General features: G+C 43.4%; 1 protein-coding gene across 3 annotated transcripts in view; it reads left to right on the top strand.

The window, feature by feature from the left end:
* The window catches only part of GALNT4 (polypeptide N-acetylgalactosaminyltransferase 4), a 492,533-nt gene that overhangs the window by 183,511 nt on the left and 283,580 nt on the right, over positions 1-25,442 (top strand). Inside the window, exon 1 of one of the 3 annotated variants that reach the window (XM_069620613.1) lies at positions 7,241-7,376. The exons of the other annotated variants lie outside the window; for them this stretch is intronic. The gene's annotated coding sequence lies outside the window, so the exon portion shown is untranslated. Of the gene's footprint in view, positions 1-7,240; positions 7,377-25,442 lie in introns of those variants that run through there. 3 annotated transcript variants of the gene reach the window in all.

Here is a 25,442-nt window from a genome sequence, read left to right as displayed (position 1 = left end):
GGATGTGAAATCAGGCAAGGAATTGGGACGGAACAAGACTGAACTGCGCTCCAGCAAAAACTGTCTTGCCCGGGCACCGTTCCGTGTAGACACGAGACCCAAGTCTCCCACCGCCCAAGTTGAGGAAGCTGTCTGCCCGACTGCTGCCACACGCAAGCGCAGAACTTCCTCAACTTGGAGGTTTGGGGGGCAGGGACGTCATTTGGTGGTCGCCAGAGGTCACAAGTGCGACATCTGAAGTCTCCCTTGCGACTGCTTAAAAAAAGGGGGGGGGTTGCATTGTAAGCTCCTGGGCTGTGGCCAGCACCACGTGGCTCTTTAATTCTGGAGTTAGGTAGCTTTCTTGTTCAGGCCCCTTAAAAAAAGAAAAAAAATAAGAACAGGAGTGCCACAAGTCTAACACTTTCAGCACTGAACCTAAATAAAGAATAGGAATGCCAAAAAATGTCTTTCTGGAATTCTATACAATCATTGCTAGACTCATTAAAGGTTTATTTCAGGCACACTTCAGGGGGTGAGTTACTGATTTAGACTTTTCTTAAACACCTCAACTCAGCCTTTCATCCTTCTGAGGTCGATAAATGGGTACCAACACAGGTTGGGTGATATTGGGTGTATATGTCTTCTATATAAAGCTCTTAAGCGTAAGTGCTATATAATAACACATCATTATCATTTGGTCATGGACGTCTGCTTGCATTCACAGTAATTTGGTAATATGGGCCTATACACACTGATCTTAACGATACATATAGCGATCCATTCTTGTATGAAATGTACATCACATTATAGTGATATTGTAACCATATGTTTCGTAGTGTACAATGCTATGTGATGCCACTTCCTGTTTTGTCAACGGGTGAAGGCTTTTGTTCCATCGCTTCCTGCGATATCACTTCGGGGTGGGGTCAAATGACATCACTTCCTGTCATGTCATCAGGGTGTCAAGGGTTGTGTGATGTCACTTCCGCTACCCCTGACATTTTGGTGAAATGACGTCCCTGTTGGGGGGGCTCGAGTTACGTCGCTCTGCAGTGTTTCTATGTGTTTAGCTGACCTGGTCTAATCGAATGACCTAACAGACTGCATCTGGAAGTCATCCTTTGCTCAACATCCAAAACTCAAACGATGATACCTTCCAAACTGTAAATATGTATCATGCTTTGCACACATTTTACTTTCAGGGTGACTATTCTGACAAAAGAATTTGGCACCATACTAAGTGTCCATTGCATGCATGCTCAGAAAGAACGAACGTTTTCATTACTAGCACAGACATGTTTGATAATTTGGTCGTCATTCTTATATTCCCAACATACATTTGTGTTTATGCAAAGCAGCCACAATTCTATTTGTTTTTATGCAAAGCATCCATCATTAGAGTACAGATGGGGAGAAATGGCATATGAGGAGGGACACACAGCTTGTAGGTATTGTTTGGTTATTTACCTGCCCATGACCATACTAATCCCTGTGGCCATTCCCACCCAGTTCCTGCCCCTATCCGCCCAAATGGGAACCCCTCAAGGGAACCGCTCGCTTTAATCAAGTCTTACCATCAAACATTGCACTTGAAGTGCCTGTCAGGGTTTTTTCAAAGCAGCCTTCCGAGAGTTCATGACTTAGAGTTGTAAACCCACTACTGGTGTAATAAAAAATGTCTTGACCAGGTCTGCCTTCAGCCATTTTTTTTATAAGCATGCTGCTTGTCCCTCACTGACGTCCTGTTTAAAAAACGAGCTTTGGCAAAGCTAATGGTTTTGGCTTGTGCATTAGGCATTTGCCAGGCACTACTATTAGATGCCCAGGTGCTCACACCATTTGCCGCTGCTACCATAAATGGCCAGTGAATACCATTACGGCTGTGGCAGGCAAGCGCAAACATAATTAAAAAAAAAAAAAAACAGATTACAGGGTTAAACAAATAAAACATTGCTCACAGTGGAAAGTCAAATATCTGTGCCCACGGCGGCCCGTGCGCTGAAGTTCTAAGAGCACGTGTTTATCTTGTAAAGTTTAAACGGAACATCCTGAAAACACGTCATGTGCCGAGAAAGCCGACCGCAAGCCCGAGATGTATTTTTAATGTTGTACAAAGCACAAATGGGCCTTTTTAGTTTGGGCTAATAGGTGACAGAGCGACCGATAAGATGAAACTATTATATTAGAGTACAGCTAGGGAGAAATTATATATGAGGAGGGATACAAACCTTGAGGGTGTTCTTTGGTTATTTGTCCACTTATTGACTGCCCATGGCCATGCTCATCCCTCTATGGCCGTTCGTGCCCCTCCCCACTCAAAACATCTTTTGCTGGGAACTCTATGACCGGGCTTTATTCAATCCTTACCATCAACCATTGCACTGGAAGTGCTTGCCAGTGTAATTCCACAGCAGTCTTCTGAGAGTTAATTGGAGTGTGCTAATTGTGTAATAATGTCTAAACCAGGTCTGCTTTGAACCACTCGAATTATAAACACTGTGCGTGTCTTTCACTGACGTCCTGTTAAAAACGAGCTTTGCCAAAGCCAGCAGGGTTTTCGCTTGTGTATTAGCCATTTGCCAGGCACTCAAACCACGCTGCCCATGCTACCATGAATGGCCAGTGAATACCTTTACGGCTGTGACCGGCAAGTGCCTTTCCCATGCCTACACAAAAGCCCAAACTGTTGCCATTGCCAATGCTTGTTTTGCTCGTGAGCGATGGCTACAAAGTATAGTGCACAGCTGCTGAGAACCAGGTGTGTGAGCACCTCTGTAGTTCCTGCTAGGCAAGCGATAAAAAATGGTTTTAAACACTTATTTACATAATGTATCGCAAAGCACACACTGTGGAACCTTTGGAAATACGTGCTATGTATGTCAAAGACCACTAAGTTAAACTCAAATATTTATTGTTCAATGTACATAAAGTTGCCACCTTTGTTTGAAGCAACACCCACATTTTTAGAAGCCCCGCCCTTGACACAACTCTTTTACAAATGTAAAAACTGTAGTACAATAGCAAGGGGATAGAAAAAAAAATTCATGCAGTTTAAAAAAAAACACAATCTACATTAGTAAAATAACAAATAATTATGTAAGGCTAAAAATGGCATTTCACTAAAATATACATCATACATTTTTAGACCTAGGAACGATGAAAAGCTGAGTAGGTTCTGACAAAATGGTTCGAATTAGTGTCAAACCAGACCAGCCTACAGTTGAAAATGAAATTCCTCTTTCTGCTATTTGCCCAGGGTCACATACTTTAGTTAAATGTTTGTTTGTTTCTTTATTTGATAACGCGCACCAAACCCTTGGGTAGCCGGGCGCAGCAGTACAAGTAGATTTATAGCTTAGTTACAATGCATATCACTGGCATGTGCAAATATATACATACATACAAGCAATACAGAGCATATCATGTGTGTGTCAGGAGCACGTACATATACATACCTACATACAATACAGTACCAATCAATGCCGATGTTTATGGGCATGTGTGCATGCATGCGTGTATTGAAGCTAGGACCTGAGACCAGTCTGTAACATAGGGCCTTGACCTCATATTTTCCTAGGTCAAGTTGGTAGAAATGTGTTCAATGTGTGGATTTGAAGACTACTCTGAAAAGTGCACAAATCAAAATAAACCAACTTGACAAATCTATAATGCCTACAGAAATCTGTTCAGCAAAGAGCACAATTGTAGTTTCTTTTCCCTCCATCTTGACTGGAAGTCTAAAACTACCAGAATGCAAACTAATAATGATGTGGGTCTATGATGTTTCCTCACAGAAATTAGCTTGAGGCCCATTTGTTTGATTTTATTGTAACACATTTCACAGCAGAAAATGAGAGGGGAGACCCCCACAAGTCCCCCCCCCCCCCGTCTCCCTATCACCTTTCTAAATATCGAAACCCAACCCCATCTACATTTACAGAGAAACATAGTTTAAACAAAAGTAAGAACAAAAGGACCTTGAACAAACTGGTCTGCAAGGAAATGGGCTAGCTCCAATAATGTGTCATTTAACAGACTATAGTAACATAGGCTGTGGAGTCTGGGCGAGAACACAGCCCCTAGGATTTAAGGCCTCTCTCACACTTCAAACTATGTCCGGAACATCTCTAGCTCCTTGACTTGGCATGGGATGAGAGGTCTAGGGACACAAAATCCTTTAACGTGTGTACCTGTGGGATACCTCAGAGAGATTAAGTTCCTGATGCCAATATGCAGAGCACAGGTTTGATTCCCTTTTGGAGGGCAAAGCTTTATTTCCCGCCTCCACTGTGCTGGCTGTGTGCCCTAGAAATCTCAGTGGTCTCCCTCACCTCTCCAAGAAAGTCTCGAAAATCCAGTGTCTCCGGGCCAATGCTGGAGGTTAGGCAGACCTGTATCAAGCAGTTCAGATTTGAGCAACATGGGCATTAACCCACGTGTCGATCTGGCCAGATCAAAAGAAGACACTGATCATTTCCTTGATAATAATAAAAAGCAGCTGAAAACCATTCCTAGATGCTTTATTTCAAGCTTTGAAAGCTAATGATTCCTAAGAATATCTCAGTGTGCTAAGAACCTGCAGCCGAGATCTAGCTACTAGTTTCAAATAAATCACTGCAGCGGGCACATAACCCACCAAGCCAACATTCCAAGCGAAAGGCAAAGGTCGAAAAGGTGAGACTGATTTTCAACCAATTTATAAAGCCACACCAGTAACAGAATGACCTGTTGCAATGTTTAAGATATGTTAAGATATGTTGCCAATATTGCCCAACCAACCTAACTTCGCAAGTACAGTAAACTTTAACAGCTGGTCTACACACATCTGGCATGAAGCTGGTTCTTCCTAATCCCTACCAAACTTTTAGGGGCACAGGCCAGACATTAAATCGTGCCAGATAACATTTCCCACCAGAATCCTATTCATTGCGTCATATGAGATAAGAGGCTGACTTTTGTCTGACTGTTTCTCAATCCTCCTATCCTTTCACATAGAGGAGCTGGCCTCTTCTCAAATCTCCCCAGTTGATCTTTATGTTACACTTGTTAAGCGTATCAAACAGCAATATTATAGCTATCGTGCCCCCTTCCACAATTCTGCCAATAGAATTGCCGATCTACAAGTAGGAGGTTTGAAGGTTGATGTGGGCCTGGAGGCCATGAATGGTGTCGTTCCATACCCTGTCTCCACCCCTGGCTGTTCATGCAGCAGTGGTTTGCATTCTGGTAACTGCGGATTAGCTTTTCCCAAATGTGTGTACCGCAAATCAAATTAAAGTTGTCCATGGCTAATAAAACAACTCTGACCACGGGTGAGCTTCTTTCCCGCCACTGCCACCTTTTACATGGTGTTTGTGGAGCAGAGGCGAACATTCCCGCAGGCCACGTTGGTCATGTGTGTGTGGTTCATCCTGCGCAGAATGTTTCTTTTCATTCTGGTATTTGTGGTTTTGCTCAACTAAGGGATAGCCTCCATCTCTGTCTATTGTATGGTGAAACGTAGTGTATAATGAGACATGGGCCTCTGCCCCACCGCATAGGATACTTAACTCTAGGCATTTAGCCAAACTGTGTAGGTCCGCTCTGAGACATATAACCCACTAACCAATAAAGCTCAAACTCTGCATCCTTAACTCATACAGCAACCTACACAACCACCTCTCACACAGCAATACGCACGCACTTCACCGCAACAACAAACACATAAGCCGCACCAATAGCACACTAGGCCTGACTTCGATCCGATACGAACACCCAAGCTCATTGCACGGTGTAAACCGAACTGAAGCCGCCAACAGCACACCACTTCTCTCACTATCCTACTCCCTCTTCACCCTACTAACCCAACCCGCCTTCTCGTTAACAGAACTCTGTTGGTGACGGTGCGCTATACAAATACCTTTAACATTAACATCATTGCAGAACTGTGTAGGTGACAGAGTGCAAAAAAGGAGGCAGGCCTGGTTGCCCTATTCACGCGTGACACTGCAACAATGAAGTGTCTGAAGTCTGCTCTGGTTTAGTTGTATTATCAATAAACATAGCTTGCTATTTTCATTTTTTAAAACGGGCAAGCAACATTTTGTTTTGCATAGGCGTAATTAAAATGTGCAGTTTTGAAAACCAGTTTGTTTTACTTTCAAACATACTGGCAGGCTTGTCAATTTCTATAACTATACAGCTGGCCTATTGTACAAGATGTTTTAAAGTAAATTGGGCGCGATTAATTGTTCCTGGGGAAATAATGTACGATGTTTCCGTGAAAAAACAGTGTTTGAGGCCCATTTTTTCTTATTTAATTTTTTGTTCACACAAAAAAATGCCCCCCGCCCCCAACCTCCCCGCAAGCCCTGGACATCACCCCCACCTTAATAAAGACCTACACCTAACCCTCATTTATGTTTGCGACGAAATATGTAAATGAAGAACAAATGGACCTTTCGAGGAAATGGGCTAGTTCCTGGAAAAGCGTTCACTGCCTTGCGAATTGCATGCACCCTTTTTGGACGAGCTTGCTAAGGGAAGGGCTCCGAGGTGGTTGCAGTGTGTTAACAGGCAGAGCGGGGAGGAAGCGGGGACATCTTGTTCCGGGGATGAACGAAAAACGTGGAAGGTGGCGGTGACTAAAATGAGACCAGCCTAACCTGCTAATTATCTCACTCATGCATGCTTGCATTTGTTGCTGGGCACAAAAATAGCTCCACAATGATTGTCTGCCGATACGTCGTAAACGCCAGAGTAACAGATTAAGAAAACCTAGAGGAGTGTTAAATAAGGCCTGGTAAATGTTAGTTCCGACAAGCGTGAGGTGGAAACGTCCGTCTTCGTTCAGATTTCTTCTCCATGGCATTTTCTTAGTTCGCAGACACACCCTGCTGGGTTTCTGTTCCTTTTCTACTGATCCTCCACAGACAAATAGAATAATTGCTACAGGACGGGTGGGGTGTTGGAGTGCAGGCCGGCGTGGTACCGGCTCGACAACATTCCCTGCGACTGCAAACATTAGCCTGCATAAGGAGAACTCAACCATGCACCCCCTACTCGCTGCATCAAAGCCCCACGAGCACTGCACGGGCAGGGGACGAGTGTCTAATAACCAAGTGGCTGTTCCCCAGCCACATAAGGCCACAATTGGGATAAATGTGCTCATGCTGTGGCTCAAAACAGAGGGAGTGAGGGGTGCGAGTGTCAATTGTATAGCTTTTTCCTTAAGGCACTCGAGGCTCTCAAGATAGTTGTACTACGATTCCCATGATCCTTCACCATTAACGATTCTAAGGCTGATAGGGTTTGTAGTTCAACACACCAGGCGGGCCAAAGGTGCTAGACTCCTGCCCTCAGGGGAACCAGTTGAGGAAACCCCACGAAGAAGACAGTAAAGCCGAATGATGAAGGTAAGTGGTTAGATTCCATTGGTGAGGGAGTGGGAGGGTAGGAATTGGTAGTGCACTTAAAAGGTGGTTGGGCAATAACTGGAGATGGTGATCATCTCCCACACAATGGGTTTCCATGCCAAATCCAATCCACTTTTTCTGGAAATCCACATACACTACATATTTAAATATGGTGATGGGAGTTGTTAATAAAATCATTGTTTATTTCCGAAAAGTGAGACCCCTGATCTACACCAAATCACAGACACTATACAGGTGCCATTCACCATAATGGTTTCCAAGACCTTGGTTATAAATGATAGCACAGGAAACTTAGAATGCGTAGTTCAAGCTTCAAAGAGCAGGATTGCCAAGGATTCCGGGAGGGCAGGATTGCCAATGCTCCGTAGAGAGCAGGATTGCCAATGCTTCTTCGCAAGCAAACTGATTCATAGGAGCAGAGCTCCTCTGTTACCATAGTGCCTGAGTTGAAGCATTTCAAAGCACCACCGCACTACCGACGCACCTGTCTTGATCCCACTCAGGCATTCAACTTTCTCGTCATGTCGCAACCGTGTCCATACAATACAAACTACGACCGATCGTGGGACTCCTCACGGTGCTGATTCCCCCAATAACATTGGTCCGGCCATACTGCATCTAAGTGTCATTGTACTGATTTTGCACTCACCATTAATGCTATAATAATACCGCCATTAATGTTTAGCATATAATACCATGACTAATGCGTAGCATGCTCGTAGTATAACAGCTCATTGCTGCCATACATGCTATTATATTGTACCAGATTATATTGCCATAGGTAATAGCTATTTTGCACCCTTTTTGATTAGTTGAATGCCATAGCTGTCAGCAACTCGTACCAATTGCACCCTGATGCCATAAGGTTAGCAATTTGCACCCTATTGCCACTAATGATAGGAAATTGCACCCTTTGCCATAGCCATTAACAAATGGCACCAACCTGTACCTTGTTTCTATAAACGCTAGCAAACCAACTATTGCCATAGATATTAGCACATTGCACCAACTTGTACCCTGTTGCTATAAATGCTAGGAAATTGCACTGCGTTGCCATAGATATTAGCAAATTATACACTGCTGCCATAAATATTAATTATTTGTATTTATTTGTATTCATTTTATTTATACAGCGCTCCTGGCCCTGGGGCATCTGGGCGCATATTTTACAGAAATATAGTGTTAACAACACATATAAAGTACATTTACATAGATTACAGTGAGTCAGGACAATATACAATAATGGATGCAGGCAAGCATAGAGAAAAATATATCCACAGCTGACCGATAATGGCACATTTACTTGTACCGTTGGGGAAGGTGCTAAACGTGTTCCTAGCTCTACCCGTCAGGCATAGTTAGTCATACAAGTGAGGACCTGCCGGATTGAGTTCCTATGGTACAGCCCGCCCAAGTGGCAAGTTTATGCTTACTGTCCTGCAAGATGGAGATCCAGGAGCCAGCGTTTAGTATTGCACTTAAATAATTGGAAGGATGGTTCGGCTCTGAGGGAGAAGGGACGCGTGTTCCAGAGCTTGGCCGCCAGGACTGGGAAGCTAGAGCCTCCAGATTATTGAAGCTTAAATCTGGGAGTGGACATGGTGTGGGTTTGAGCGGTTCTGAGAGGCCTTGAGGATGTGTGTCGGGAGAGTCTATTGGAGATGTAGGTTGGTGAAAGATTCGCCCTTGCTTTATGGGTGAGAGCAAGTGTTTTAAGGGAAATTCGATGATCTACCGACAACCACTGAAGGTTGCATCTTGTGTCTGAAATGTGGAGTTTCTTCGGAATGTTGAGGGCAGCCCTGATGGCATTATTTTGAGTTACTTGGAGTTTGTTAATATTTTTATGGCTAGTCCCTAAGTAGAGGGCGTTACAATAATCAATCTTTGCCATAACTAAGGTTCTGGCAAGAGTAATGCAGTTGGGAGTTGTGAGAAATGGCCTACATGCAGTGATTTAATTTGCACATGTATGCTGATGCTGCAACTACCGCGTTAGTTTGTCTAGTGAAGGAGAGTGTGGCATCAAGGTAAATACCCAAGCTTTTGGTGTTTTTGGATACCAAGATAGTGGGGCCATCAATGATGAAGGATTTGAAGGAAGTGTCTAATTTATTGAGTCTAGCGTGAGATCCAAGGATGAGTAACTCGTTTTTCTCATCATTTAGACAGAGTCCATGATGAGCCATCCAGGCTTGGATTACTGAATAGATTTCATTGAGTACTTTGGTGTCTATTGCGTGGTCTCCTGTGATGGGGATGAGAATCTGGGTGTCGTCAGCGTAAATGGTATACGAGACACCCAGATGGTCAAGAATGTCGAAGAGAGGCTTCGTGAAGACAATATAGAGCGTAGGGGAGACACATGACCCTTGCGGGACCCCACAGAGTACTGGTGAGGGATCCGCTGATGCAGAGGGTGAGAAAACCCTCATAGTTCTGTTAGCCAGAAAGGATTTAATCCAGGATGTGGCTGTGTCAGAAAAGTGGGCAGCGATTTTCAGGTGGTGGCAGAGCGTTTGGTGATTAACTAAATCAAAAGCAGCCGATAAATCGAGCAGTAACAGGAGGGCAAGTTTTCCCTTATCTTTTATGTCTTGGATTTGTGTTATAAGGTCAATCAGGGCCGTTTCCGTACTGTGTCTCGGGCGGAAGCCAGATTGCCTAATACCCAGGAGGTTGTGAGTTTCTAGATCAGCCTGAATTTGCAGATAGGCTGCCCGGTCCAATATTTTTTGTAAGAAAGGCACAGTTGAAATGGGTCTGTAGTTGGAAGGGTTACTAGGGTTGAGGGTGGGTTTTTTGTTCAGCGGGATGACCCACGCATCTTTTAGATTACCTGGCACAATTCCTGTTTTAAAGGAGGCGTTGATGAAATTAGTAATGAAAGGAGCAAGGTTGTGTGCGGCTGCTTTAATGATGGGTGCTGGACACATGTCACCCTGACAGTTGGACGTTTTGTTTCCTGATGATATTTTCTACTTCCCACGTAGAGAGAGGTGAGCAGCTAAATGGTTTGGATGCGGGCTCAGTTGTGGTATTATTAAATAATGGAGGTATGGATTCTGGATCTGAGAGTAGGTTACATTTTTCTGAATTGATTTTAGTTTGCAGCATTGACATTTTATTGAGGAGAGCCTTTTGTATGTTGGTGCACCATAAGGCATCTGTGATACACTTGTCAGTGGGGGCAATAGGCGATTCCAGTTCCTTGAGAATCTTGAATAGTTCTTTAGTATTAGATTCAGCTTGTATGATTCGTTTATCGTAGGTGTCTTTTTTGGCTAGCATGATAGCTTCTTTGTAATTAGCGGAGGCTGTAGTCAGGGTATTTTTGTTGGCATCAGACGGGCAGTTTTTCCAATGTGCTTGCGCAAAGCCAAGAGAAAAGCGGAACTTGTGTAGTTGCGGTGTAAACCAAGAGTTAAGGTGAGATCGTGGTTTAGGTTCACGCAGTTTTAGTGGTGCTATCATGTTTAATGCTTTCAGGATGGCGTGATTATATAGATCCACTAGAACAGTCGGATCAGAGTGGGTCGGAGATGTGTTATTAAGGAGTGGGAGGAGTTTATCTGTTGTGATGTCCTTGTTATTGCGTGTGTAAGGGCTGGGGCAATATTAGGATTCCGGCTGTGTGGGGGTAGTTTTAATAGAAAAGGTTATTTTGTAATGATCTGACCAAATGCAAGGTGAGATAGAGATCAGATTGGTTGTGCAACTGAGGTCTGCTAGCCAGTCAAGGGTTTGTCCTTTGATGTGTGTAGGCTTGTGAATTTGCTGGATATAGCCAAGATCTGATAGTGTACTGGCTAGGTCAAGGGCATTAGTGTCTGTGGGGTCTTTGAAACCGAGATTAAAGTCTCTGAGTATTAAGCTTTGGGAGTTGGGTTTGGCATTGGTGTTAAGTAGTGTTGTGATGTCCTCCAAGAAGGTGGAGATGGGTCCCGGTGGCCGGTAAATAAGATGTACTGTGGCTATATGGTTAGGCGATAGTGGTAGTTTGATAGAGATTCAGCAGAAGGGATATGAAGGTTAGGAATGGCTCTAATATCGATAGAGTTCTTGAATATGAATGCAATTCCACCTCCTTTTGCTTTATCAGTGTTTCTATCGCATCTAATAATGGCGTAGTTGTCTGGAATGGCAATAGACAGTGTAGGACCTGATGCTGCGTGTAACCACGTTTCAGTGACAGCAAGGAGGTCGAGATCTTCGGACGTTATGAAGTCTACAATGTCCAGTGCATGGGCTGGAAGGGATCTCGCATTGATGAGGGCTACTTTGATGGTGGTGTCTTTAGTGATTGTTTTATGTATAGATTGGAGCAGGGTAGCAGTTGTAGCATTGTGGACAGGAGTGGTATCTACAACCTTGGGAATGTTGGAGGGAATAGCGTGAATCGACATGTATTTGCTGGTCTTGAGTGGGTGAGAGGTTATCGGACATAGTCTAGCACCTAATCTTAGGTTTCTAAGGGAGGTACTAGGATGATTAGATGTGGGTTTTGCATGAGTAGTGTCATTGGCAGTAACCTGATATGCTGGTGTGTTACTATTAACCTTAGAATAAGAGCGCCATTTAGTAGAGATACATCTAGATCTCAGTTTAAGATTTCTGAAGGGGGTAGAACAAGGTTGGTTGGGTGTTGGTCTGGTGGCGAAATGATGAAGCCAGAGGTCAGGGTCGTTCAGGTAAGGGTTGCTGCATGTCATGGTGTGATTGTAGAGTGTGTAGGAGGTGACTACTGCATACGTGGGAGGAGAGCGGAGCGCGAAGAGTATGCTGGTGTAATTAGAGTATAACGTGCTGGTAGGTTCTACTGGTAGCAATAGGCACGGGATTAGTGCAAGTACTAGAATGTAGTGAATATACTAGGTAGCTCAAGAACCAGTACGTATTGGTGTGTAACGGGCGTGTATGTTGACCATCTAGAATACTCCTCGACATAGGAAGGATAGCACAATTGAAGTATTACAGAACACAGTGCTAATGTTGAAATACAGAATAAGTACAGTACTAGCTTGCAGCTGGTGATCAAACGGCTAATACTGGCAATATGTAGTGTTAAGAAAAGTAAAACATCTGTATGTGATCAATAAAATGAAAACAGTTAGGTGCAAAAGTACAAAGATAGATGTAAGTTACCATGTCAAGCAGATTCGACACATAGTGCTAGTAACATTTGCAGAGAAGCTACAAAGTGTGGGCTGTAGAGGCACATTAAGGGTCTATTGGGTACATGACCTGGTAAGCACAAACTATCCAATGCCCAAATTATCAGGGGGCGCAGAATAGGACAGTATTACAAGTTAGAGTATGATGGAAGGCAACCCGTAGGCACAGCAATTCAATCGATGAAGGCGTTAGGGTTCGATTGCAGAAACGGTCTAGGTACAGTAGTAAGGAAATACAGCGGTAGACTTTTTAAAAATAATACAGGCAAACTGACAATTAATACAATAGAGAAGGAAGAAGTTGGGAGGTGGGCAAATCGAGTAGTTATATGGTGGTCGGTTAGCACTCGGTGCGAATATGAGGCGGGCTAGCTGTAGGTTCATGGGCTGAGCGTGGGGGAGATTGTGAGAACCTGCAGGTGCCGGACGTAATGGAGCAGGGTAGGTGTGAAGGTTGCTGGGTAGCTCAAAGTTCACGGCTCCGTGTGCAGGCGTGGTGTCAGCAAGTAAGGATGCACTCTTTCCAAACAAGCTGGGTATAAGGATATTGTAAGGTTGAATGTTGGGTAAGAGGGGTGGCTTACCGGGTTATTGTGGCTGGCACGGGATACAGGAGAGGCAAGGCTCGGGCAAGCAGGGGGTCCGGCCCTTGCCACTGCAGTCACTGGACAGGCACGGATAGGTGGGTGCCTTGTGATGTGTGCCTTAGGGTGATGTGCCGGCTCTCGCCTTCCGGCTGGCTTGGGGTGCAGAAGTAGGCGGCTGCAGCCAATGGAGTATTGCCGCACAATGGTCCTGGTTGCCTAGCAACAGGACGCTTGAGGCCCGGCGGCCATTTTGTATTGGATCTCGTGTCGGGTCGTGGGTATTACTGCGGTTGGGTCGTGGAGCAGCCAAAATTAAGCCCAGATATCAGCCAACCAGTTACAGGCCATGGGGGGCAGTGGAGCTGCTTACCATGTGGATCTGCTGTTCGCAGGATTGCAGGATTCAGCTCGTGTACGCGGCTGGTCGTGTGGCGCTTCAGAGGCCCGAAAGGAGTGGGCTCCAGCCCCTCCTTGCATCGGAGCATCGTCGGGTGTCGGTATTCTGCACCCTGTTGGCATAAATGCTTATGTAAAGTGCTTTGTCTTAAAGCGCTATATAAAATGTAATAAATACAAAATAAATACATAAATGCTACTATAAATGCTCACTCAGTCACTTAACTAACTAGACCATTATACCAACAAACTACTAGGTAACCGCCCAGACATTAGGCATTCTGCTCCCAACCAGCAGCCACCACCATGAGCATGGACCTCTCACACACTATAGATGAACACAAACACTGCACAGGAGGTGCTTACACCCCCCCTGGGCAAGGGCTTGGCGAAACTTGGTTGTCGGCGCCACCACCCACTCCCTTGTACCACTCCATTTTTGCCCAAAACCCCAGCATTCCTATAGCACTCACTACATGTGCCTCAACAGAGCACACCCAGAAACCACAGTATGAATCCAACTGTATTACCTATCAAATCATTCCAATAATAGAGTTAAGACTATTATCTCTAAGAGCAATCCTTGCACTGGACTACATTGTACAACACGACTATGCCCCAGATCCCCACTACATACTATAATGACCTCGAACCCTATAATAGGATACGATAGAAACACAAGACTAGGCTCACGTTCCTTCCACAGCCACCCAGTCTCGCCACCCTGGCAAAAATGCACAATCTACCAGAACAGTTGACCCACATACTCACACAACCCCAGGTACCCCTACATGAATCTAAGCAGGAGTGTGCCAGTAACCTAAATGGTGCACTCCTCAATGCACGCTCCTTAGGAGCACATGCCATCGAAGTCCATGACCTCATCATAGACCAAGATCTAGATTTCCTGATAGTTACAGAGACCTGGCTGCATCAAGCCTCTGGCCCACTACTTATGTTAGCCATTCCCCCTGATTATAATATAATCAGGGTTGACTGCCAAAACGCAACTGGAGGAGGTGTAGCTATTATTGCTGAAACTACTCTCCAATGACCAGACCATGCCCATTAGACACCCTAGAAGGATATGAAATGATTCTCATTAAAATGACTATGTACCCTAAAACTACCACCAACCTGCTCATAATATATGGAGCCCCTAATCGCAACCACCAGCTGGAACAGGACATCTCCCCTCCTTATCACACCACTCATTAAACCAAAGACAAAATTCATTATTCTAGGAGACCTTAATCTAGGTTTCAATGACTCACAAGACCACAAAGCGAGTGCCTTCCACACAGCCATGTCGGACATGAATTTCACACAGGTGGTAACTACGCCCACGCACAAAAAAGGTACAATACTAGATTGGATACTGACACTTAATGTCCACATCACCATTGACTCCATCACACCAATCAATTGGTCAGATCATCATCTGCTCAGTTTTAAACTCTGCACCCAAGACAATCTCACTAAATTCAATCCCATAGAAATTTGAAAATCCGAAAACTCACTGCCGAGAACCTTACCCCAGTACTAATCTCTGGTTCAATGAGGAACTTGCAGCACTTCGGCGCAACAAAAGATCTCTAGAACATATGCATAGAAAATCCCCCACTGCCGACTCAGCTAACACTCAGCTGCAATTAAGCTCTATAAAACCACCATTATAGCTCATAAAGCTAAGGCTTTTAACACTTGCATACTTAATGCTGCCTCAAACTCCAAAGAACTTTTCAGCATCCTCAAAGAATTGGAGAACCCCATTCCCGGGACTACCTACACCAATGGGGACAAAGAATGGTGCACCACCATACAAAATGTCCTAGCCTCCAAAATAACCACGCTCAATAAAATCGCAGCTAAGAGATTATTATTAGAGGGCAAAAGTTCCTCCCCCCTCATGAGAATTGTGCAGGATAACTCGGCATCTCAATTAAAATGTTCACAGGTCAGCCAGGACCAGGTACGAGACACCATAGCCAAACTAAAACCCTCCAATTGCAAAGGAGATTGTTTCCCCGCTCACCTAATCAAACTCTGTGCACCAACCCTAACTCCCATCATTACTAACTTTGTCAACACCTCATTTCTCACTAACACGGTCTCAGCCAACATCAAAGAAGCTTGGGTCACGCTGCTTCTCAAAAAACCATCATTGGACCCCACTGTGTCTACCAACTACCGGCCTATCATGACAGTTCCATTCTTATTGAAAATAATTGATAAAATCGCTTACACCCAGATACTAAATTATTTCGAACAAAACCAACTCCTAGATGCCAGACAATCCGGTTTTAGACCCAGTCATAGCACAGAAACGGCTTTACTAGGCCTTAAAATTCAAATGGATGCTATAAGAGATTCTGGAAAAATGTGTATCCTCCTATTACTGGACCTATCGGCTGCGTTTGATTTGGTCGACCATGATAAGTTATGTAACACGCTAGCTAACAAATTTAAATTCTCCCAGAAAACCACCCAATTGGTCAAATCCTTCCTCTCAGAACAAACCTCAAGAGTGGCCATATGCTAGGAAGCAGCAGACCTCATGCTGGTCCCCATAGGTGTACCACAAGGGCCAAGCCTATCGCCCACCCTATACTATGTCTATAAAAAACTGCTTTTTGCAGCGCTGGACGCCATGGGTGTCATCTACACGAATTTTGCAGATGACACGCAGATACTTATCCCCATCACCGGCAATCAAGAACAAGACACAAGAACTGTAAATAAAATCTTCGTAATAATCCAGAACTGAATGGCCAACAATAGTCTTTGTCTTAATGACGAAAAGACAGAGATTCATATTGTGGGCTCTCCAGCCAAAATAAAAGCTCTACCCCTTTTTTATGCTTCCATCACCATCGATGGCACGCCCATCCCCATCCTTAATCAGGTCAAAACGCTGGGTGTCTATCTAGACACCAACCTAACAATGAACAAACCTATCAATGCACTAGCATCAGCTACGTCATATACTTCCAAACTGATTGCGCTTACCCACCAATTTCTGACCCACAAAACTGCATTACGCTTGCTCGTGCTCTTGTCCTATCCAAGTTGGATTACTGCAATGTATTGTTGCTAGGATTCACTAACACCAACCTGGCCAAACTCCAACTTTTGCAAAACAAGGCATTGCGAGCTGCATTAGGCATAAGAAAATCTGACCATATTTCCAAGACCAGGAGAGAAGTGCACTGGCTCCCCATCAAAGCTAGAATCATCTTTAAAACACTCAGCATCAATGTTTTAGCAAGACAGCTCCCTCATAACTCAACAAAGCTATCAGACATAACTTAACTATGAGAAATTTGAGATCTAATAACAGTTCCTAACTCTTCATCCCACGCTTCAAATTCACAAGAGCGGGAGGGACTAGTTTCAAAGTCATGGGCCTAAAATCTGATACTCTTCCCCCACCGCCCACACCACAAGGAATGAGCCTTCCCACCAGAAATTCAAAAAAGCATTAAAAACATGGCTTTTCAACAAATACTAACCCCGGAAATATAATTTTAACCATGTGCCTGTAGAGTGTCATTCTGGACTGGTTGTTACTCTGTGACAAGTGACCTAGCAAGCAATGTTGGTATACCTATGTGAAATGAAAACCTAAACCTGTATCCTTACTCACCTGATTAACCTTAACTTGTAACCAGAACCAAGCATACTGTAACCTACGTTGTGATACCATTGGTTTGGGCGTATAACAAACGCAATAAATAAATTAAATAAATAAAAGTCTGATGTGACACACTATTTTTAATGGGTTTTTTAGGAGTTGAAAAGGTAATTGCTGTTTCCAATGGGAGTATTTTTGGACGATTAAAAATATATTCTGATTCTCAAAGAAATTTTTAAAAAAGAGTTCCCTTCTGTGGCTTTCCTCTGCTGGAACCACTGATATGAATATATCAGGTGTGCTTTGTGCGTGCAGTTAGGGGGTGGCTCCTATGTGGCATGCACTCCCTATTTTTTGTTCGGTGTATTTTTACTCCTAGTAAAAAACACGGAGTATCTGTCTGTTTTTAGGGAGTTAAAGTGCCTTGCATGCCACTTATCTGGAGGGCAGCTTTGGAGAAAGTCAAGAACAGGCTACATTTGCAGAGCTAACATGTCTGCTCATAAAACCAAAATCAGAACACTTGTTGAGTGCTCACAAGACCTAGAAGACTGACAATCTTGTGACTCAGCTGATGTGAAGGTTCTTTAATGTGAAACAAATGTCATCATCATCTCCTTAGATTCCTGAGCTCCAATTTGAAATCTGGAGAAGGAGGGCACACCGGGCTTCGAGTTAAACGGTCTTGATTATTTGTGTTATCTATGCTACCTGGCATCCATTGCACAAGCTTCCAAAAGACAAGAGATGGAAACAAAGAAAGAAGGTTGATAGCGCTCAGTGCTGTTCTAAGGAACATTGTGGCTAAATGCACAACACCATGAAACTGGAAGAACAAGGAGAACCTGCAAGCCGAAGACACTCATGGACGTTTAAAGCTTGTTCGAGGTTGGTTATGGGGTATGCAAGAACTTGACTGGAGATCTGTAAATATGATATGCTCCGTTGCACTTTGTAAAATGAGATACACCACAGAAGCGAAGGTTCTACTTTTAGTAACCAGAACCCGTGGCATATTAATAATCAGTTTCAGAGTGCAGGCTAAATCGTAGAAGGCTAACACCGACACACATGCTAGAACAAATGCAAAAGACTAGCAAAGCAACCAGTGAACGTCTCTGGAAAGTCGGAAAAAGAAAGACAGACAGGAAATATAAATACAAAAATGTAGGACTCAATTTCATGCCCCAGATATCCCAGAAAACTCGGGAATACTGGTCAGTGGGAAATTTGAGTAAAGTTGGGAATGCAAGTTTACATAATATGTCAAGAGCGTTAAGTTTACTGGTCTAGTGGCTATGTCGGGAAACCCAGGAACAATCTGGGAACACAGCAATAGCAAAGCTATCAAATATTCCCTGGACTCAGGGATGCTATGGAATAGAGATCACATAACTCACTAAAGAACTACGGCAATTGAATTTGGGACCTTGGGTTTGATCACAGAGCTGCATCTAGCAACCCTTGTCCCAAGGGTCAAGGAAATAAGGATCCAAAAAGCATACAAATACATATAACAAAACAGGTCAGAAAGTGCCACTGAACTTTGTTCAAGAGTTGGGCAGAAAACAGACTTAGATGCATCTAGTACACCGCACCTGCCCAATACCAACAGGAGAAATCACTCAGAATTTACAAACATCCAGCTCTCATGGGCCTTGAATCGCTCTAGCCCACACAAGTTATGCAATGAAGTACTCGAGGTACACTACATCTGTACAGCCGCGCGCCTACATAGCAAGCTGATTTGCTTGCACAAAATGGTTGCCACCTGTTTTGGGTTCTTGCCCAGAAGTGAGCAATGCGAAATGTGAACATAAAACTGGACTGGCAGCCTGGATGACTGCTATTCAGTGGTCCCAATGTGTCCCTTCTGTTTCCTAAATTCTCAGCCCCACTCTTGTTTTCACTTGCCCGTCTATTTTCTGAAGGTTTATTCTCAAGTTCATGTGCTTTATTAAATGAGAGCAAAGCACAGCCTCTGGATGGGTTGGCCATGCTTATGCTCCATGTGACTTTATTATTTTTTTAAAATGTATTATTGATTTGGTTGAAAAATTCAGCCTTTCAATACACAATACTCTGATCATTTACATTGAAAAACAATTTGAAATTTTAAGTTTAACACATGAATCTTAAAAAAGAAATACAATTTGAATTTAACTGAACAGAAATTCACATCAAATCAAAAAATACAATTCTTCACTAAAAAATTCAGGGTGAACATGATGCTTATTGCATCCTACCCATTGGTTAACATATTCCATTTTTGCACTCATCATTATCTAACTTCAATTCACTCAGATAATTCATTGTTGCATATCCCACTGTCCTTGAATACACATGAAATACACATTTCCATAACACTTTGGTTTCCATGTGTATCATGTGTTCAAACAACATTTTAAAATGCTTGCTTCTTATGCTCTTTAATTTCGGGCATTCAGTGATGATATGTTCAAGGGATTCTAAACTACTATTACAAAATCTACAAATGTCAATTCCTTTACCATCCTTCTCCCAATTAGCTGTGATTTCCCGTGTTTTCCATAAGTTTAATTTTAGACGCAGGAGTCCTGCCTGATGCCTGACATTTGGTGATTTCATTAAGTAAGCCTCTGGAGTTCCGAATGATTTCAGAGCAAAAGGATTTTGTTTTAAAATTTGTATATTTATAACATGTATCTCTGGTCCTAATCCAGTCCATTTACCACATTTTGCGCTTCGCTTTATCTGGGTTTTGTAATAATAATTCCTCCATAATATCTGCTTCTCGCATGAACTCCTGCGCCTAAGATTTCCATTGGTTTATAAATTTGTCTTCAGATGTCCCCACATACTCTGCCTGCTGTGTAATCAATTCATTCTGATGCTTGTCTAATGCACATTTCCTATAGAGCATGCAGACTCTCCATTGATATACAGCATATGTTGAGATTAGTCCTAACTCAAGCCTTATTAGGGCTATTGGAGTTGTTTTTGGAAGGTTTAATAATCTTCTCCATATTCTCCTTACTTCTTATTCCAATAATTGCCTGATTTATGTGCTTTCGTTTCAGCTCCATACATGAGAACTTTTGTTTGGAATATGTAATTACGAGAGTGATACTGAATTTACAATACTTGCTACTAATAACCCTGGACTGGGATATTAAGCTCTTCCATTTTAACATAATGGTGGTTTCATATGGGGCATCGCTGGAATCATTATTAATATTTACACCCAAGTATGTGTATTCACACACTGATTGGATCTCTTGACCATTTAGTTTCCATCCACACTTTCTATTCCATTGTTTTAGGTTACCAAACTGGATAACTTGGGTTTTCTTGATGTTTATAGTCATTTTGTTGCAATTGGCATACTTGTCATGACCGCTGCCTCCAAAGAGTCAGATCCAGCCCAACATCCTTGGAAGCAGGGTCACAACTTCCATTCCAGGCACCAGTCGGTCCCCACAGGGGCCTTTTGGACTTTGTCCTGGCGCCAGTGGCGCCAGGCTCATAAGGGAACCCAGTCCCGGCACAGGAAGCGCCGGGCTCATATTGAGAGGAATGGTGCTTGGGTGGACCTACCTGCTGCAGACCATGCTGCTCACTTACCTGTAGGATGATATCCTCATCCATTCCTGGCTGGAACTACTTTACCTTCTGGGTGTGGCCAGCACCCCTCCCTGGAACTGGATACTGGAACTGTTCTGGAAGCTGGAACTTCTTTCTTGCCTGGGCGAGGCTGTGGAAGGAGACACCTAAGCACTCCAGTGGCCTATTTAAACCACACCCGATCAGTGCAGCGTGCTTCGCGTTATTCTGCACTAGCAGCAGGACGCTCACCGTGTCAGCTCCAGAGAATCTTCAGCTTCTGCATCTGTGAACAAGAAATCTTCAGTCTTACCTCCCGGAAAACCAGTCTTCAGTCTTCAGCAGCGTCTGAAAGAGAACAAGGACACCAGGTTAGGACAAGGCAAAACCAGCGCTGCACTTGCCTCGTCCATCGGTGCATTCCGAGGCCGCGTACCGCACTCTTCATACTCCGGCAACCCTGCGGAAACAAAGAACATTGGTTAGTGAACCTCCGTGATAATTTTGCTTACCTGTGCCACGTACGCCTCGATCTCCGCCAAGCGCTGTTTAACCGCACCTGCAAAAACAAGGACATCATTAGGGGCACTGTACGCCATCACTACTCACGTGCCTTCTAGCTGTAATCTGCTTGCCCATACTCCGGCACGTACCTCGGCGTCCATCTCCAACGCCGGCTGCTACGGCTACCTGAAAAAGGGAAAAGAGACCTTAAGAAGTGCATTTAACTTCGAATAACATTCTTTTGCTTACGTGCCTTCACGAGCTCCGGCATTCTTCTCGCTTACCTTATCTGCATACCGGACCTGCAAAGGCAAGAGACATTTAAGTGGACATATAAATAAAACTCCATATTCAAGCAATTACCGTTCGTGCGGCTAACGACGGCCTTGCTCCCCGACTTCATCCTCTGCAATCAAGAGGCTGGGCTATTAACCAGTGAAGCAACTGGCATTAGCGCCCCTGCACAGACGCAGGATGGAGAGCTCCGCTTTCACCTATCTAAGGTGAGCACATTCAGCCTACGAATAACGTGGGGAGTCCAGAAAGGGGAAAGTCAGATTGGCCAATCAGACATACATTAACCCCTTGTTCTCCTACTTGCAGACACCTCACCCTCCAGGTCAAATTTACGGTGAGGAGAGGGCCCATTCAGGGTGTTACCAGAGGCCTGCGCGTGACCATAGAAGACACTGAAATCTCCCAGCCCGGACCTGCGCCTCCGAGGGATTCAGGTGAGCGTTACAATACTTTTCCAGCGCTTGCAACATATTCCGTGAACCCAATGGGGTTTTAGACAACAAGAGGAGGTCGTCGGCATATAATAGCCATTTAGCTTCCTTTTGCCCAATTTTAGGCGAATCAGTTATGATATTAGTGAATCCCTCACCTAAATCCGAGATAAATAAATAAAAAATTGCTGAAGCGAGTATACACCCTTGTTTCAGGCCTCTGGATGTAACAATCTGGTTGGATAACGCACCATCTGATGTCAATCTTATCTGAAGCGAGGTTTGCTTATGGAAATCAATGATCCATTTTAAGATGTTCCAAGGACAGTTTTTTTTCATCAATTTCATGATCAGGAGTTCTCTTAGGATGGAGTCGAGCGCTGTTTTAAAGTCGACAAAAGCGACGTATAATGGTAATTTCCTGCTAGCTTGTTTAGCGATGATCGCTTTTATACATAGCAAATTAATGCCTGTTCCTAATCCTTTTAAGAACCCCGTCTGCCATGGATCTCTAAGGTTCTCTTTGTTTAACCACCCATTGAATTCGCGAAGAACTAGTCGGGCGAATATCTTCCCTGGACAATCCAGGAGTGCAACAGGCCTATACGATGCCGGATCCAGTCTTTCACCTTTCTTATACAACGGAATAAGTACTGACGTCTTGCACGATTCAGGTACTTTCCCAGTGTGCATCACTTCTCCAAATATCCTCATTAGTATGCTAGCCCATATTTCAGGATTTTCTTTAAGCATTCTATTATCGAGCCCATTCGGGCCAGGCGCTCGTGAATTGCTCAATTTGGAGATATAAAACAGTATATCATTCTGATCAAATTGAATGGAGTAATCCCAATTTTCATTTTGTAGGACCAGACAATGGTTAGGCAACATGGTCTGATATATCTGAGAGAAGTAATCGCACCAGGTTTTTTCAGCAATTGAATTTACCTGAACAGAATTCTGATCTTTGTGCATAGCCTGGTTCAAAACACCCTAGATTTCTGCAGACGATTTGAAGGCAATTTTTTTTTTAACATATATTCGCTATCCTTCTGATAGCATAAGGCCTTCCTTCCTCTTTGCCAGTTTTTGTAGACTGATCGAAAGTGTTTTACTTTAAATACCCTCTCATCTGCTGACAAATGTTGTAAATGACGTATCTGGTGCCTTAACTCAGCTTTTTTAAGTTTTACATCATTGTCAAACATGTGAGTGTGTTTGTAACTGTGCCCTTGCACAGAATCCTTTACAGGCACATACCTTTGTATGCATGCAACATAATCCTTCCCAGAATTTAACGACAATTGTCTCTCAAAGTTGTTTAACGTGTGGTGGGACCATTTCACTCTATTTCTCATATTGTTTGCTGTTATTTTTCCTCTATAAATTTTACTGTTTCTCACTAATTGAATTTTCTCTAGTTCCCATGTTAAGCAAAGCTGACTATGGTCACTGTTATTGTTTAGTTTGACATTTAAGGTTTGGATTATATTCATCATTGGCCTGTTCACAAATATATTATCGAGTGTGGCTTCATATGGACCATTATGCCAAGTACTAGCAGCCGGCACATCACCCATCACTGCTCCGTTTACCATTACTAATTGCATGTCTTTCATGATTTTGAGCCATCTTTGTTCCTCTACCAATGTTTGTCTTTTTCCTTTCACCATAAGGTGGAGATTAATGTCACCCAAGACTATTATATAATCAACACACTTTTCAGCAGATATCCTGACAAAGAGTTCCTCTATAAGTTCTAAAAAAGACACTGGCGACAAATGTGCCCTACCCCAATATATGTTAACAACCAAGATTGAGTATACATCATTCACCAGTTTGACAGCTTGGATAAAGGGTGTATGCAGATCATATATCGATACCTTGAACCCCTTTGATTTTCTTATAGCTACCATGAGGCCTGCCATCGGATGCCCCCTAGGTATGCTTATTTCAGGTTCTATTATTATCTCATAGCCATCCCATATAGGGGTTTCTACTAACCAGGTTTCCTGAAATACTAGTATATCAAAGAGGTTAAGCTCTGTGTTTTGCGCATTAAGAAAATGTGAGAACCCATGTGTATTCCAGCATAAAAGCTGGAATTTTTCTTTCTCCATGAGTTGTTATGCCTGGTTTACATGTTGATTTCCCACCTTACTCTAGCTGTACAAACTAGACCCATAAATGCGCGGGGACCACTTCTTTTGACCCATTCTATCACTCTCTACCATCTGTGCACATGTGCGTAATTTTGGGGGGGCGGGGGTATTTGTCCCCCCAACTTTCATGGCACACTATTTTGTCCCCATTCATTTGAATGGGGCACCTTTTCTTCAGAGGTCATGTCCCCCCAACATTTTCAGCAAAGTTTCTCCACTGTCTGTGCATCATCTTTAAATAAGTTGAAACCCATGTGAAGGAGGGTGTCCCTTGCAAGCCACAAGATGTCAGCCAATACAGCCGACCGAATGGAGATACGTGATTTTGACAGGTCCTGGTCATTCAAAAACTCAGCTCTATTAATATCTGATGTCATTATGTTTCTCAATTCAGGTAGGTCCTTGCATATACTTAGGACGTTCGACCGATTTAGGTCAAACTGGGCAAACGGATGGTCTCTGCATTCCAATATGAAACAGCAAGGTTTATTTTGATCCACCGCTCTTGATCTAAATGTATGATCTTTCATCAGGCTGATGTTCTTTTTCCATTGCACAGTTTGTCTTGTGATTTCATTATTTTGTGACTTCCCATCTGTATCTATTGAAGTAATCCTCGTTGGACAAGATTATAAAATAGGCCTCCCGTTTTCTTGGGCAACCTTATCAGTTTCAATTTAAGGCATCCCCTTTAATCTGTCGCCCATGTAGCATTCTACAGATTTGATTATCTCTTCTATCATTTGGGCTTCTGTTAATTCACTCTGTCTTCTATCCATCGATCCAGACGGACCTGAAGCAGCAGTGGGTGGTTGCGAGAGCCTTTCTTGCTCCCTCATGCGATCGTCTTCAGCCACTAGGTCGTGCAGAGGTTTGTGGCAAAAAATTGAGTTTATTTTCCCTTTGTTGTTTTCAGCTCACACAGACAATTCACCCTTGTTTCCCTGGATCACTTCATTTTCAATATTCACAGTTTTGGCCACATTTGTGATCTTTAAATATCTTCTTGGTTTCACATTTGTCTTATTGATTAGTTGAGTAGCTGCTACCCTATTTGCCTTTTTTCTCTGAGCTTTCACCGCCTTGTTGGAATCCTTTCTTTCTATAATCCCCTTGCCAAAAGTTGCCGCTGGTTCTTATTGGTTATCTTCACAATGCACATCGACCTCCTCTTGCATCACGGGCGGGTTTGTTGTAACATTTCCTTCATCCTCACTACAGCAACCAACCCTTAGGTCAAGGATGGCATCCTAGACTGATTTTTTTACACAGTTGGAT

Source organism: Ambystoma mexicanum, chromosome 5q, assembly GCF_040938575.1.
Source record: "Ambystoma mexicanum isolate Mex_15411 chromosome 5q, UKY_AmexF1_1, whole genome shotgun sequence".
In the NCBI taxonomy this organism is placed as follows: domain Eukaryota; kingdom Metazoa; phylum Chordata; class Amphibia; order Caudata; family Ambystomatidae; genus Ambystoma; species Ambystoma mexicanum.
Note: the sequence above shows the minus strand (reverse complement) of the source record. Positions and strands in the feature narration are given on the sequence as shown.